Genomic DNA, 17,558 nt, shown 5'->3' on the forward strand with positions numbered 1-17,558 from the left:
ACCACCAGTTGCATCCCAGGACAGTTCCCGCAAGTCTCGGGGCTCTGTGGGCTGGAGATGCGATTCGCTAATCCTGACTCTATTCTTGTGTCCGCTCTGCTGGCTGGCCTGACTTGTGTAATTAGTATTCTCCCCAGTGTTGATGTTGCTCAAATATATTGGGCCCATCAATCACCCACTTTCCAGCTCATCTGTCTGGATCAGTCAATTACAAAGCTGTATTTGAGCCACTAGGATTCTTGTGGAACAGACACAAGAAGGAGCTAAACTCATTTCAGGTTTGACCTCTGAAGCTGGGACCTGGGGAGGTTTAGTTTGCTTATACTTCATGGTTATCCAATCCAATCTGGCCTGTAAACTAGAAAGGCCATTGGCTTAATTGGGAACACTTTAATACAGATATCCATTAACTTATGCTAAATTACAGTAAAACATCTATGGAGGAACTTGACGTGACATCTGCATGAATACTAAGTAACTTCATTACGATCAGTACTGTGACAATGAATATGAAATGAATGTGCCCAGAGAAGACAATTAATCTCCCACCTTCCCAAGCCATTACTGCTTTATTTCTCCCCGCACTGTGCTAAGAAAGACAAGGCATAGACGTTCTATGATTTTTCTGAGCCCATCACTTCCCTTCAGCTGCTGAGTGGTCCCTGAGAGCTCCTGTCATTTGTAGCCTGGAGACTGGCTTGGGCCACCTGGAGGAACAGCCGTGGCCAGTGGAGGGGTGGGGGTCCTGGGGTCCCACTTTGGTTTGGGAAAGAAGGCTGTCAAGACTGATGGAACACACCACACACACACACACACACATACACACATACAGACACACAGAGTATTGAAAGATGTCCTCATCTGGAACTAGCAGACAAGACTGTCAGGTCAGATTATCCACATCAAAATCATTCCAGTCTGCTCACTGCAATATGTTACGTGCATAGATCGAGGGAAGAATTTGGCCTCTGAATTAAGCCAGGTTTTCCTTCTGGGCTGCCTACACCTGAAAAGTGTGGCTAGGTGGGTCCAAGAGTCAGATAAACACACTCCGTCACACCGCGTCTGAACCACACAACTTGGTCTTAAAGAGGCATCCTCTTGCTGAATTCTTCCTGAATCTCAGGGTGAACCACGGGGACCTTTGTGTTTAGGGATGCCCAGCTCAGTGCGAGGAGTAGCCCCTGAGACAGGCAAGCAAGAAAGAATATTCCTGGGTTCCCTTCCTTTCATCTTCCCCTGGGTCACAGACCTCTTCTCCCTGCTGTTTTCTCCTCCCCTCCTTGACCTTTGACCTCAGAGTCCCCTGGCTCAGTCCTGCTACTCCAGGTGCCGCGTGGACCCATGCAGAGATGCTCATGATACCCCTCACCACAGGTGTCCCGTGGGGAGGAGCCTCCCTGTGAAATGTGCAGATGTCCTTGGATGCTGCAGACGGAGCTCAGGTCCCAGTGGGCAGCTGCTGGGCTGTTCATGGAGAGCCAAAGGCCCCCCAGAAAGGGTAGCTCTCCACCACCCATGGGAACAGAGGGCGCACCAATAATCTCGTTAGCAGGTTAAGTAACAGATTTCGACAGATGCTCCCCTGCCTTTTAGTCCTAGTTTCAAACTCTTTCCTGCACTGGTCTCACCAGGGTTGGTGATTTGTTCTCACTGTTCCCTCTTTGGAGACCAGTAAGCGGCTCTGTTTGTGCCAGGTTTCCCTATAAATACTGTGGCTGCACCCACATGAGGCAAAGCGTTCCTGGGAGATAACACTGAGCTTGCTTCTGGACTCCTACTGGGAGCAGGAGGGGAATGAAACTGCCTCTCTGTGAGAGCAGATTACCACGTGGCCAAGCTCAAGCTAGACTCACAGCAATGTGAACTCTGTCCTCCTCTTTCTGTTGTCTCCCTCTCCTCTGCCCTTTCCAAGCAAGATCTCAGTCTAAGAAGAACACGTCTGATTTCCTTGGGTGACCACGGTCTCCAATGCCTCCCTTCCATTTCTCTCTCTCTCTCTCTCTCTCTCTCTCTCTTTCTTTTTCCCATACACTGCAAGGCAGATTGTACTAAAGGAATGGTAACTCCGGGCTGATGTGAAGAGCATTAGAATTAGGTTTGCAAACCTGCTCCACCCTTACTGACTTTATGATATTGGGCAGGAAATTTAAACTCACTTAGCTTTGGTTTTCTTATTTATATAAGGAGAATATTAATGATATCTCCCTCACAGGATTAGCGTAAGGATGAAATAAGATAATGTATATTTAAGTTCTTTGCACATAGTAGATGCTTAATAAATATTAGTTGAATGAATGAATTATAAATAAAGAAAATGTTAGGGAAACACAGAGGAAAGCTCACCAATAGTTGGGAGGGACAGTATCTGAGATGATCTTGAAGGGTGAAGAGGATTTCGACAGGTGTAGATAAAAGCTATTTCAGACAGAGGGAACAGCATGAACACTGAAGTGGAAAAGAGTAGGTCACACCAGAGAGGCAAGGACTAGTGGGAAATAAGACCAAAGATATAGTTTAGGGTCTACTGTGGCGTATGATTGCTATGCTCAGGAGTATGGACTTGAACCTTGGGCAACAGTAAATTATTAGAGATGTTAGAGAAAGGAGTGGCAATATTTTAGGAAAATTAATATGGCAATCAAAGGAGTAGAATTATACTGGAGATTAATTGGAGACAGCGAGATGAGTTTGGAGGCAGCAGTAACCTCAGTGAGATTAAATGAGGAGCTTAACGAGGCTAGTGATAATAGAAGCAAAGGAAAGAGAAACAGAGTCAGTAGGAGCTGGTGACCAATGGGATGTAGAGAATAAGGGAGAGGGAGGTTTAAACCTGACCCTGAACCTTTAGGGAAAGATAAGTGAGAAGACCATGATATCAACTATTGTTCATGCAACACAGAAAAAGGTAAGAGGTTTTGAAGGAAGGTAAGCTATGCTCTAGGTGGTCAGTTAGAAATCTTGCAGGAAACCCAGGTACAGATGTTCAATATATAGCCGGAACTATGCGCCTGAAGGCCAGGCATGGTCTAGAACTGGAGGTAAGGATGTGGAATCATCTTCTTAGGGGTGATGACTGAAAGCGTGGGGAAGGGTGTGAGCGAGAAGGGGATAAAGTAACTCTTAGTTTGGGATAAGTGTGCTTGAATTGAAGTGGATCCAGCGCATTGTGGGTCCTGAGAATAGGGGGCTGCAAAGTCAAGCAGGTAGAAGGACAAAAAGTTGAGAAATTCTGGAATGTTAGCAATAGTAGAGGTAAAATGTGTGGTCGTTGTGTTCAGACTGAGTGAAGCCAGGGAGGGAGGTGGGAAAACAGGAAAAGATGGAAAAGATGGAAGGCTATGGGAAAACCAGATAGTAGGCCGGGAGGGAGTGACAAAATGGGTAAGGATAGAGAGAGGTTCTGACAACTGAAAATCTGAATGTTTAGTAATTCTGAGTTGTGAGTTTCAAAATGCAGAAGAGGTAGAGACAGAGGTCACTGGAGTGAAGGGGCCGTGAAACTGAAGGGGTCAGTGGCTTGGAAGGATCAGAAGTCACCAAGGATGAAGGAGGTGACGAGAAAGAGAGGAGAGGGCTGAGAACCTGTGCGAAAATCCTAGAGGAAGACGGGGTCGTGTCCAGAAAACTTGTAGATGAGGTGAGAAGGATGGACAGATGTTATAATGGATGGAATTATTGGGGCAAAGAGATCAAATTGAAGTGAGCCTTCAGGGCAAAGCCTTATAGGGCAAAGCCCTATAGGGCAAAGCGCTATAAAGGATAAATTTGTTGATTTCTTATAAATGCCTTAAAGTCTTAAGTCGGAGGGTCAAGAGATATCTTTGAATCAAGTAATAAGCAAGAGGTTATAAAGACATCAACTATTTTAAGTGCTACAGTGTGTGGTGCTGGCCACACAAAGTTTGATTCTGGTGCTCTGACCAGCCCTCTTGACAAATGGCAAACATTCCAACTCCTACTATGCACCCCTGCAGCTCAGGAGAGTCAAGATACACGTCATGGAAGAGGTGGACTTGGGGTGAACCTCGAGGGATGGGGTAAGAATGTTGAACAATAGGTGAGAGAATAACTGAGCAGAAGTGGAATGAATGTGGCATATCCTGAGGCTAGCATTGGAGGGATGCAGGCTGGGAGTTAGGAAGGACAAAGGAATGAGAGTGGAACCAGAAAATGGAGGCAGGCAGACTGATGGTATGAGAATACAAAAGCAACGAAATATTCCCAAGTTGGTTTTCCTGCAGTCACAGGCTTGGGCCAACTTAAGCATGCAGTTTTTACATGGACCCAGACGTCCTCATCTGTGATCCCACATTTGGAATGTGTGTCTCTCTCAGCATTTACCACGTGGTGCTCTTGGTTGGCATGCCAGTCTTTCTCTACCGTGAGCCATCGGAGCGCAGAGACCAGCCCATCTCGGCAGGCCCCTCAGTTTATAGCGCTCCGTGGGTCATGCAGAGCTCTACAGATATTTGTGGCATAAATGAACCAATCGGTGAGCAATAGCTGGGCAGAAATCAGAAGATGTGTACTTAAACTGGGCTACAGTTGTTGGCCAGAGGCCTCCCCCATCTGAACAGAAGCATCATGGCACAAGATGAAATTCTAGGTTTCAAAAGAAAAAAATGTAGGAAGAACGCTCAAAGCCTTTGTTAATTAAAAACATGAATCGCTCTTCAGGGAACATTCCCTGCCTCCCATTCTCTTTCCTGGCTCTGAATGGCAGATAAAGTGGTATCTTTGCCTACGCTTTGGACCACATTTAATTAAATGCCTACATTGACTACTTCTTCACATACCTTGTTTTATTTCCTTCCCTTCCTTCCATGCTAAAGAGGGCCAGGGCTAATACTAATGCATATGCTGTTAAACCTTTTTAATTAACTTCGACTTCTTCCAGAGATTTATGTTTAAACAGTAAATTTTCTGTTGATACTCAGATACATAGGCGGCACTCAGAATGATGTATGAGTACTCTTGTCCTCGAAATGATTCTTCATGAGTTACCACCAGAGATGTTTTCATGAGCCTCTTTTATTAAAATAATAATACTCAGCAAAGCAATAATGCTTTACAACCAGCAGCTAATTAACTTGCCCCTCCCCTCACAGGTCAGCATGAGCATCTGCAGGTTAAGATATGAGCGCCCAGTGGGTCTCTCTCTACCTTAGAGTCAGCACTGAATTGGACTGTGTTTGTGCTCCGGCATCTGAGTAATAATGTTCATTTAAAACACACCTTTGTTCTTGGACTGTAGCTCAATCTGTTATTATTGTTATTTATTTTGTTCTTATTTGGTACCTTCTCTTCACTGAGTATCGGTATGTCAGATCTGCACTTGACCTCCTGAAACAGAATTTAACCATGCCTTGGAAAAGCCAATGGATTTCAAACTCTGGTTTAATTGCAAAATCCATTTATTTTCCTGTAACTCTAAATTTGTGCTCCAAGTATTTTAAATCATGATCTGGGCTGTCAATTGTAATTGCCACACAGCAACCCTCTGCCAACCAAACCGATCTACCGACTCAAGTTCCTGTCCCATCCTTCATGTTGAGATAATGCTTCTCCTGACAAGGCGATATAGTTCTATTACGTGTTGTACCATCGACGAGCCAATTATTTCAATTTTGGTATCAGATTCAGAAGAGAGTTTAATGATCCTCAATAGTATAAACTGAATTTTTATTCCTACAGCAATTTAGTAATGATGATGACATTTAAGCACTTAGAAAGTATTTCTCGTTTCCCACCACTGACAAACAGGAGGCCAGATGATCATTTCAGGCACTTTTCTGGGCAGCTCTGCCTCGGCTCCGTTTTGCAATATTTATGAAGCCCAGACTTACCCCTGCAACTCTGCCAGGGGCCAGAGAAAGAAGCCCCCCCTTGACGCAGGGCCTATCTGCTGGGGTTTCAGCTGGAAGTCAGAACAAGGTCCCAGGTTTTGCACACCCATTTTAATTAACTAGTTTATTCACTAACTCAACAAATATTTAATGAGTGTCTACTAGGTAAGACAACTCAGCCCTCTGAGAGAGACCGAGGGGTATGTGGTGTGTTCTTTTCCCTCTAATCAAATCAAATTCAACCCCAACCCCCTTCCACTCACCTCCCCCCACCCGGCGATGAGGTCCAAATTATTTGAATAATTTACACATGTGTTTAGTCTACTCATTCAGCAAACATTTCTCAGCACCGTCTAGGTATATAGTATGCTTCTGGGAGCCGAAAAGTTTACAAAGACGATTGAATCTGTCAGCAGATCCTGTCGGCTCTTTCTTCAAAGTGTTCAAGCTCAGACTCTGACTGTTCTCACTCCCCACTGCTACACCCTAGGCCAAGTTACGACGAGCCTGCACCTAGATTCTTTCCAGAGCCTCCTAACTGGTCTCCCCGCTGCTGCTCTTGCTGTCCCACACTCTCAACGGCGTAGTCTGGGTGAGGCTTTTTTCCACAGGACCCGGAAGTGCAGGCTCAGCGGCCATGGCTCACGGGCCCAGCCGCTCCGCGGCATGTGGGATCTTCCCGGACCGGGGCACGAACCCATGTCCCCTGCATCGGCAGGCAGACTCTCAACCACTTGCGCCACCAGGGAAGCCCTGGGCGAAGCTTTTAAAAACTGAAGTCAGATGGTGTTATTTCTCCATCCCTAACCATCTCAGAATAAAACCCAAAACCCCTTTCATGATTTACAGCATCCTACCTGGTCTTGCCTCCTTGTTTTCTCTTTAACTTCATCCCCTACTCATCTGTTTGCTGACTCTGCTCCAGTCACTGTGGCCTCTTTGCTGTTCCCTGAGCACATCAGGCACGCTCCTGCCTCAGGGCCTTTGCACTAGCTGTTGCCTCTGCCTGAGACGTCCTGCCCTTAAGTGACCCACATGGCTCAATCCCTCACTTCCTTCAGGACATTGCTCAGTTGTCAGCTTCTCAGGGACTGACCACCTTATTTAAAATTTGCACCCCACTCTTGTACTGTATCCCTTTCTCCACATCCCTTTCCTGACTTTATTTTTCTCTGGAGTGCTTATCCCCATCGGACATATTATTTATCTCAGTTTTTTGTTTATTTTATGTCTCCCCCACTAGAATGTCAAGTCTGTGAAGGCTTAGATATTGTCTCTTTTACTTATTGATATATCAGTGCCTAGCACAGAGATATTTAGTAAATATTTATTATATATATGTATATATGTACACACATATATGTAATGACTATATGTAATAAATAGCACTGTCATAGTCTTTAAGAAATAGCACTGTCATAGTCTTTAAGAAACATACAGTCAAACAGGAGCTATGTCTGAAAATAAATAATGAGCTATATTTTAAGAAAGCTGGAAATAAATAAAAAGCTATGGTAGTTCAAAGGGTAGAAAATTTCATTTTACCTGGTTGAATAAGCCTGCTAAACTTAGGCCTCTGATTTCACTACGGGTAGGTAGTATTAGAAAAAAAACCCCAAAAAACTGCAATCGACGTTGAAAGGAGAAAATGGTTCCCTGTTACAAGATCCCTCAACTAGATCAAGACTGGCTCTTGGGAGCTGGTGATCACGTACTGTGTGCAGTGTTTCATTGGGCCCTGGTGGCTTTTCCAACTGGGGATCCCTTCTCATCACCCCAAATCTCACAAACAAATCCCAATGAAAACTCACCTCCATGTTGCGGAGGCTTGCGTCTGCTTTTTACAGATGTCAGTGCAGGCATCGGGGGGAGGCAAAGCCAATGTAATTTTTATATGGCTGATTTTGACGGGACATGTCTGGTTACTGCTAGTTATCCTGGAGCCTAACTGGATCTTGAGGATAAATCTTTTATTTTGGTAGCACTTTAAAATAAGTGGCAGCAGTTCATGCATAATTAGTTCTGAATTATCTAGGGGACTCATCAGGCTTGATTATAGATGCATAAGGAATTTACCAAATTTGTGGGTATTAGGGAGATATTAATTCCATATGAAACCTCACAATTCATTCATGTGCCATTTGTTTTCATTCCTTTTTTATAATAAGCTAATTAGTTTAAATTATTTGTACTTGTACAAGGTCTTGAAACACATATAAGGAATGATTATACCAGGGCACCCAATAAATGGGAAGCTTTGCAGACAGCATTAATTGTGATAAAGTGTTCATAAAGCAGTCGATGTTCAATTTTCCCATTTGGGATGGAAATAATAGGTCTAATCATGACACCTCCATAAAATGGCGGGAAGTCCCTAATTAACGTTTTTGAATTCAGATATTTAAGACAAGGTGGAGGAAGTAATTACACCAACTGGAGAAGGAGGTGAAAAGGGGAGTTCGACCTTGTTCTAACAGAAGGGGAAAAGATGAGATGGCGGGGGCTTGTTAACTCTGAGCCAGGAGGGAGACAGGCACACGTGGTCTCTGATCCGTTCAGAGAATTCCTTTAAGAAGAACCCGTGCTTCTGGGGGGTCACTTGAAAGCTGAGATTTCAGCCCCTCAGAAGAAAAGGATGGGCTTCTTTGGATAGGGGCCCCAGGATCTTCTGCTTCTTCTTCTTCTTTTTTTTTTTAATGTGGAATTGGCACCTTCTGGCCAATGAGCCTGGGCAGGAAGGGGCCCAGTCCAAGCTCACCCAGGGAGTCTATGGTCATAGTAACAATAGCTACCGTACACTGGGCAGATGCTAAATGTCAGGCAGTGTGGCTGCCACTTTATATACATTATACCATTGCATCCTCGTAACAGCCCCTATGGTATAGATACTACTATTATGGTATAGATACTATTATTATCTCCACTTCACAGGTCAGGGAACTCTGGACAAGAGGTCATGTAACTTGCCCAAAGTCATTCATTCAACCGGTAAGCAGCAGGGCTGGGGCTCTGGGGACATCTGATTCTGAAGCCCTGCACTTAATCACTATGCAGTACAGCCTCCTGTATTCCCCACTGTCTCCCAAACATCTGGGATGTTATTATAACCTCATTAGTGCTACCCCTATTATCACCACCCCAAATGGCGAACTTTGAAGAGTTATTCTTTTTTGAAATCTTAATACCAAATTTTTACTCCACAGGAAATCCACCAGGTCAGAGGTCCTCAGATTTCCCTCCCTCAGGTTCCCTTCTGTGGAGCAGCTACAAAAGGACCAGCCACCTCCCTGGTCTTCTACTGCCATTAGAAAAAGCTCCACAGGGGTTAATGCAAAAAAGAAGTTTTGCTTTGGATGAGACACCAGTTTAATTTATATCTGATTAAAAAAGCCATTCATTCATGCATTCAGCAGCTGGTATTTGTTAAATGTCTCCTACACTCTTAATTGGGTTTTGTTACGGGGGAAGGGAGAGAGGGAGCAGGTATAATAAAGCGTATGCCAGACACCTTGTTTATAATTTTCTTGGAAGCATATATGTACACACCTGAAAAGTTAAGTAAATAAGAGAGTGATTGAATACCAGGCAAGTGAGATGCAGACAGTGAGCTTTGTACAGTCAGAAGGAGACAGCCCTGGGCCTGGCGAGGTCCTGGAAGGCTTCCTAGAGGGAGTGGGATGTGAATTGCTCTTTGAAAGATGGGCAGAAACAGGATGGCAGAAGGGGCACCAGCTGGACCCAGTGAGAAAGCCAGGCTCCAGGTCTCAGGTAGTAATTAGGTGTTTGACCTTGAGGGAATCTCTCTCTAGTGTCTCAGTTCTTTGCCGTAAGATGAAGATACTTCACAGGGTGGTCATGACATTCAAATAGGGAAATGGATATAGAACTGCTCTGAAAGATGTCAAGTGCAATCCAAATGCCAGATATCGCGTGAGAAAAGCAACCACAGAGGCAGGCATCCTATAAACAGAAATCTCCAGGTGCCTCACTTTGAGTTCCATTCTAGCTCACCTGGACAATTAGTCCCAGCTCTGTCCTGGCAGCATTCAGGGTGACACGTTGCTCGCCAGGTCAGCGAGCGGAGCCCGTGTGCCTAGTGGGAGAAGCTGGGCAGGATGTGGTAAAACTACAACTGATCCGGAAGCTTCCCTGACTTTGCACAGGGAGAGCACAGTGAGACCTGGGAAAGGGAAGTAGGAAGGGGCAGGAGGCTTTTGAAGTTTCTCCTGTCTCTTGTGCTATCATATAGAAAATGACAACTCCGTTCTATTATAGCCATACTCAGTCGCACCATAAAGGGTAATTGAAAAAATACCTTGCAAATGCCTATGTGGAGATCCAGGGGGAGATCCCCCAACTTCTCCCTACACAGAACCACCTGGAGGGCATGGCTGAGTCTTTTACTTCTCTATTATTCTCCACCACACCAGACCCAAAGCTAGCACACATCCCAGTCTTAGTCACAGCGAGGCCACAGCCCTCAATTCTAGAGTTCAACATCCTTGAATCTCCCCACCGTCGGCCTCTGGTTCCAAGAGAAGCCTGGATGCGTTCATTTCTACTTTGAGAATCTCTTTGACTTCGATCTCTGCTTTCAGTATCATTAGGTTGATGAAGGAGGGCTCACGGCTAGGATACCGGGACACAGGGTGGAGGGCCCCTGCTCTACTGGGGATACTGATTTTATCACTAAAAGCTGCTAAAGGATGAGTTTTCTCCATCACATTCAGGACTTTTTCCATTTCAGTGATAAGATGAAGAATCAATCCCAAGAAGATGGATCTAGAATACTTAAGCTGAAAGGAATTATAAGTGAATACTTTGTTCCTTTTTCCTACCTCCATGCATCTGCCTCTAAAATACTGAAGACGGAGACAGGCTTGGTCTTTCTGGGAAGACCTCCAAGAAAGGCGTTTCCTACTGTTAACTCAAAGATGAAGGGGAGTGTGTATGATCTAGGAAGCTCCCTTGTTTCAGATAGATGCTCTCCTTTCACCCCTCACCCCACCTAAGAACATAATGGCCATGAAAGCCCCTTCCACATCTGTCTGGAGGAGGCATTGAGCTTGGACCACATCACTCCAGACCTCTCCAACTGCAGCCACATAGCCTGACACCACAGGAGGTCTCAGCCCCTGAGAATCACAGACCCTTGGACTCAACGTAAACTTGTGTATCTAAACCTCTACACCCTTTCCCTTCCACACTGCCTCAGTATTTTTCAATTTTATACTAAACCATGAGTATTTTAAGGATTTGCTTCTTTAAAGCCCTTGCCTCCTCTCCCTAACTTTTATTAGTAACCTATTAGGTAATAGGTCAGGGGTCTGCAGAGGGCCATTCATTCACCCCAGAGGTAACTCCTTGGTCTTTCCTGGCTTTAAAAAGACAGCCCAAGCTGCCAGATTTTAATTAGGATGGAAGAAGATGTTGAGAGACATTCCTCGCTCACCCACTGGCCAAGGCTGCATTAAACACGGGTCTCACCCACCGTGGACAGGTGGTGGTGGAGCACATCTGTCTGTCTCTTTGTGTTAGCAGATTGTGATCTGGTAGCTCTGACAAAGATTTGTGAAAGGGAGAGCGAAGGGGACAGGGTTGGGTTATGGGGAAAAGGGTAAGAAAGGGGATTAGTCACTTGAGTTGGGATAATCTTTCCTGATGTCAGAGCCTCATCCAGGAGAGCTTTTACTGTTGCCTGCATTTATCTGGGAGACAATATAGGTGGTATCTCTTGAAATTAGGTCACAGCTTGCAAATGCAGGGGCTTGCCAAGGTGCTAACTGCCTGAATTCTCGGTGGGTTTATACAGCTCTCTGCTCTGACAAATGCCTTCTTTGTTTCTCTGAAAAGTCTGACTTGCTGAAGCAATCATGCCTGCCTCTTTTCTCCTTCACCTTCCCCCCCGATACCTTCCTCGCCCCCCCACCCCCCGCAAACAACTGAACTTGGAAGGTTAAAAATCACTTCACTTGTCAACTCAAAAGCTCTTCCTCCTCCTCTCAAGTTGTTTTCCTTCCTACCCAGGGAAGGGAGCTACCCAGGGAAGGGAGCTACCCAGGGAAGGGATCTACCCAGAGAAGGGAGCTACCCAGGGAAGGGAGCTACCCAGAGGAGGGAGCTACCCAGGGAAGGGAGCTACCGTGCTCTCACTCTGGGGACGGGAAGCCACTTTGAGAAGAGAGTGGAGGTACAATTTTCACGACACACTTGTCATCTCCGGAGCAGGGGGTGGCAGGCTGCCCTGGAGAGCTGTATGAAGGCTGTGTCAAAGCTGTTTCAGTGGGCACAGAATGAGGGGGAAAGTCCTGGTGGCCTGATCTCCTCAGTCCTGTCTGGGCTGAGGTCTCTAGGTGGTAATACTGTGATGGAAATCCCGCCCACTCTGCTAAAGTGGGGGGAACCAGAGTAGCAGCAATAGCAAACATTAGCTCTTGTTTGGCTTTTGAGGCCAAAATTAACTTCCTCCTGCTCTTTTTTTTCCTAACATTTTGTTACTGACTCAGGTGTTGTCATTATAAAACAGTGTGACTCTAAACGGTGGGTGGGACCCAGGAAAGAGTGGAGGAGGTGTTGGAAGCTAATTAGAATCCTCCAGAAGTGGGCAGAGATGAGAACCTGAGCCGGGAAGTCCTGTGGGTTCCCTGGACTCTGGGCTGTCAATTATCTATGCTCCACCAAGGAGTCAAAAACTGGAGATGTCTCTGGAGCCAGAAACAGCAGGTGCTCATGAGAGCAATGTTTGCTGAGTGAGGTCGGAAGGACCAAGAGTTTGGAGAGATGCTTTTTGCTTCTGCCATTCGTACCTGTGAGGTCTTCCACTGCTTTCTCACCATCGTCTTTATGCTTCCTCATGTGCAGAAGGAAGTTTTTTCATTTGCAGAAAGGTTTAAATCAGACAGTGCATTGAAAAGCCTTGGCTCACAAGGCTTCAACAATTGCTAGTTATTATTATGATTGTTTTGTTATCTTTTGGGAAGGAAGTAGAATAAAAGATGCTATCACTGGAGTCTCTAGAAATCTTTGGATAATGGCTGCCAATTTCTTAAGTAGTAGATTTTTTTTCAGATGAGGTTTTACATGGGATCTCAACATATAAAATTGGTATCAGTAAGGTACCAGGCAGTGGGTGTCAAGGGGTGGTGGGGTCCTGGGCCTTGCTTGCTCAGCCTCCCTATTGATTGTACAGGCAATTTGGACTTTCCTGGAATCCAAGGCTCTGAGGGCCCCAGTTAGAAAACCAAAGGTTTAGAATATAAGAGAAATGATGGTTTGTTTCCAAAAAAGTAGAGTCCAGCTTAATACCCTGCTAGTTAACATGTTTTGGTGAACCAAGAAAACCAAGCCAGAGAGAGGTGATCAGGGGAAGCCTCCAGGTAGGGCAGGACACAGATTTGCCAGGTGAGAGATGGTGAAACTGATGCCCAGGGATGTACTCTTTGGAAGAGAATGGGCAGAGCTCTTTTCCTTTTCTCACCCGGAGAGGGGCCAGGAATTGTGGAAATCCAGGGCTTGCAGATGAATGGGGGTTGAGGTGGAGTAAAAGGAGAGGGACAATAAGACAGAGACTGTCTGTCTCCACCCCACAGAAGGCTCTGTGTCAGCTCTGGGAAGGAGTGGGAACCAGTGGGGGTTTCTGCAGATGGGGTCAGGTGGAGCTGTGCAATCTGACTGTGTCGATACAGAACCCTGTGTTTAGTGATGGTAATACATTCATAATTCTATTGTTCCTTTCCCTTTTGCTTCCTCTTAGTTTTCAGTAAAATTCCATCTTGGCTTTACCACTATCTGCTGGAAAAGACAAGGACTTAATTTGACTAGATCAAGGCCAGCAAAGTTGGCAGAGCACAGGTAATGATCAATCTACAAAGCTCTCACCACTGGATGCCCATGAATTTAACAGTGAAGATCGGTATCTCCAAAGCCTGAGGATCACTCAGCTCCTTTGTGGCTCAGTCACAGCTCTCCCACTTCTGGACGGGTCTGGTAGACCCCTTATCCCCATGGGATCCCTTCTCAGAGAAGTGTTTCTATGACTGACTCGCAGCTTCATACCCTAACACTGCCTTGTCTGTCATGGTAATGCATGGAATGAGAAGGCTCTGTCTTACAAGAACAGGGGAACTTTCCATGGTCCTGAATACTGTGGCTGCCTGCCTCACTTTTGCACATCAGTAGTTGTATCCAGCTTCAAGGAATTTTTTAAAATACATTTTTATACATGTCAGGACTTGGCACCTTTAATTCTCTGGGGAAACTCATAACCCCAACTCCCTGAGCTATTCCTAAAGAAAAAGCACAGATGCCACTTTAGTCTTGCACAGGCTTTCTGATCTAATTCCTCATCTCAGGGCTGGAGGTGACTCAGGGATGTATCTTGCTATTTTCATGATCCACTGGCATCTCAGTAATGAATGTTCACCACCACGGTGCCCTCATTTAGCCTTATAACCTCAATAAGGTAATATTTGATTTGTGTTAAGTATCTGATTAAACAACTTAAAGTATTTAACCTATTGATCTTTTATACTTCACCAGCCCTACATTCCTGGGTAGACTAATTACTGAGTCGGAGAGCTTTTCTGAATGGGATTTGCATCTCGTTAAGACCTTTCCTTTGTCTTTAGCGCTCCATATCAACAGCTTTCTCTTCTTGTTGCCTCTGGGCCTTATTTTACTGCCTGCTTCTCCATTATACCCTGCTTGGTTCTGTCTCGAGACTGACAACATTTGGTTTATCTACCAGGAGTAGGGTTCTTTAGGTGACCATGAATCTTACTGTTTATTTTAGAAAGTCAGTGATCAAATAAACCATTGGACCTGTTACTCTGTCCACCCAGATCTTTGAAGCATGGGAAATTGTCCAGAGTGACAACCGCATTTTAGGCAGTTGGTCACAGCTGTTGGATTGACCTAATCCTTATATCTCACAAGGAGAATAGGCCAGTGGGCATCTGTCAAGAGGATCACAGAAAACCATTTCAACTGGCCAATTAGTTAGCTAATTGCTCTAGTCTTAACCATCTCTTAGAAAGCTACAGAAAATCATACTTTTCCCCTCTTGCCTGCAAGGATATAGTTATGAATGTTAATGATAATTAGTTGATTTACATGCTGTCTTTCCTTCAAGAATCTCAAACATGCTGGGTTTGTTTATTTTTTTCTCTTATTTTAAAATTGGCTCTACAAAGACTGAGATAGCTTCTCCACAGGTCCTCCCCAAATAAGAATAACACCTCTTAGGATTAAGGGAATTCAATGAGAAAATTCATGTGGAACATTTACAATAATGCTGGCTAACTCATAAGTACTCAATAAACAGTAGCTATTATTATTGCATCATTTAAGAAGGCTCTGTGGCTTGTGGGTTGGCCGTGCATGGTCAGGCTGGGAAGAAGGTGCACTGACCCAAGTGTCTGGACACTTTGCCCAGCCCACTGGGTTGCCCCACCCTGCATATATGGTCTCTACTGGCCCATCACAAGTCAAACTCTGACCAAAACATAATGGTTTGTGGAAGAAAAGACCCTGAAAAGGCCGATGTTCATCTTCACTCAAGCCACTGCCCACTGTCAATCAGAAGCAGAGTCAGAGGGTCCTGTAAACAGAGATTCTCAGAGGGAGTCTCTCAAAGGGTGATGTGCTTGACAACAATGCAAACTGGAGGACCCACCCCAGGCATGTGAACTAGAATTTTTGTGAGTAGAGCCCAGATATGTGCAATTAAAACAAGCTCCTTGGTGATTCTTATGTTCAATAACATTTGAGAACCACTTCCCACCATGTGGTTCCTTTCAAGCTGACCTTTAGGAACTTGCAATCAACTTCCAAGAAAGGCTGGGGTTGTGAGATGCTTACTCTGCAGCAGCATCGAACAGGCTCTACATCCCAGGTGGCATCCCAGGGTTGAAGGGGGCAATCAAAATTCAGTGTGGCCACCAAGCTGGGGTAATTGTGCAGTCTGTAGAGAGAGTGGCTGGGAGTGACTCCCAACAGCCCTGCCAGGATCTGGAACAGAGAGTGGACACCAGCCACCCCGTGGCGGGTATAGAGGGCAAAGCAGGGTCCCTGGTGGGAAGGGACTAGCCCGGTGATACCCATAAAACTACTGAAACAGAGGCCCATGGCCCTCTTGGTCACCTCTGGAGATACCTTCGGGGGCATCTGTAACTCCAGGCTGGCTTCCCTCTGTTACTCGTGATACAGGTGGGAGGCTCACTCTCGCTTCCAAATGATGTTACCTTAGGGAATGCAAACTCTGCTGCATATAAGACACAGACAATCCATGGAAAATGTGACGCTGCTGGGAAACACACTCCTGCACACACACTTACATGCACTGCATCATTGCATCTGTTCCCAAGCCGATACAAGCGATTTTCAGATAATCTGCTACTTCGGATTATCTGCACCACTGCTCGCCTTCATTAGCATGGCTAATTGAGAACTGACTGTGTGCTTTGGACCATTTCCAAGAAGGGAACCCATTGTCTGGATGATAAGAGCTCCCGAGAGAGCCACGTAAGTGGATGGAAACCTCAGGCAGATGCCCATTGGAGGAGCAGCAAACTTTTGAGGATGACCTGACTGTTACCAGGCTAGAGAAAGAAATCTTGTTCAGCATGTCACATTGATTGCCAAGGCAGTAAACCATAAAACTGTCCCACCGCTAGAACATGCACCAACTCTGAGACAGATGAGGCTTGGTTAGTAAAGGATGAAGCCATTCCAAGAACCAATAAAAGATGCAATATGGTTTTCCTTGGGCTGTATATTAACACCATCCAGGAAGCTACAGGGGATGGGGTTTGGCAAACGACTCTGCTTTGCTCTGGCTTTTGCATAGCAAGGATGAGACAGAGACCGCATTTGAGATGGGGAAATCGTCAGGATGAGACCAGATGAAAGGCTTGGAAGGAATAAGCCTGTGTAGAAACCAAGACTCCAAAGAAACCACCGCTGTTTACGTGTCACAGACACACTCTTCTGTCATTTAACATCTTGGTGAAATACTCCAAATAGATCTCAAAACCAAAACATCCTAAGAAAAAAAGAAAAAGAAAGAGAAAAAAGAAAAAAGACAGCACAGAGTTGTAACTGCCTTCCGGGCAACTGTGTTTTGGATGGTGTCATTTTTCTTATGACATAAGCTCCCAAATGGCACAGACTCTGTCTCTTAGAATAAATAGCAACTAGCAGTGGGGCATGCCTCATGTGGTTTTCTGATAAGCATTGCTTGGTGGTATGCTGTTTATCACAAAGAGAACAGATACTATTGTCACACAGGCACATGAGCTGCCTTTTCCAAGAATCATGAGAGGGGTCCCCTACAACTTTTACAAGTCTGTATTCTGTCCAAAATAATAATGAGAAATGAATTATCTAGGTTGAAAGGTAATTGAAGGAGGAGGTACATTACTCGGTAGGTCAGAGAGCCTATGTCTGGGGTCAATCTGTACTCATGAGGTCTTTTCAGTGGGTTCGCAATCAGCCAGAGGGTCTGCTGACTGTGTTTCTGGCAGGTCAATCCTGACCCCAAACCTTAACAAAACCAAAGGATGTGAGCTGTGAGGTTTACACGTACAGGGTTCTGAGGACAGCTGTCTATGGCTTTGGGGGTGGCGCCAGACATAGTGGTTTTCACTGCTGGCTGCACGTTAAGATGACCCGGGGGAGCATAAAAAATAAACACCCAGGCTCCACCTCTAA

At 45.3% G+C, this 17,558-nt stretch overlaps 1 protein-coding gene across 7 annotated transcripts in view; it reads right to left on the reverse strand.

Moving 5' to 3' along the window:
- Positions 1-17,558, reverse strand: part of KIRREL3 (kirre like nephrin family adhesion molecule 3) — a 551,606-nt gene that overhangs the window by 197,346 nt on the left and 336,702 nt on the right. The gene's annotated exons all lie outside the window — the stretch shown is intronic.

The sequence above is a fragment of the Pseudorca crassidens genome, chromosome 9 (assembly GCF_039906515.1).
Source record: "Pseudorca crassidens isolate mPseCra1 chromosome 9, mPseCra1.hap1, whole genome shotgun sequence".
NCBI classification, from domain to species: domain Eukaryota; kingdom Metazoa; phylum Chordata; class Mammalia; order Artiodactyla; family Delphinidae; genus Pseudorca; species Pseudorca crassidens.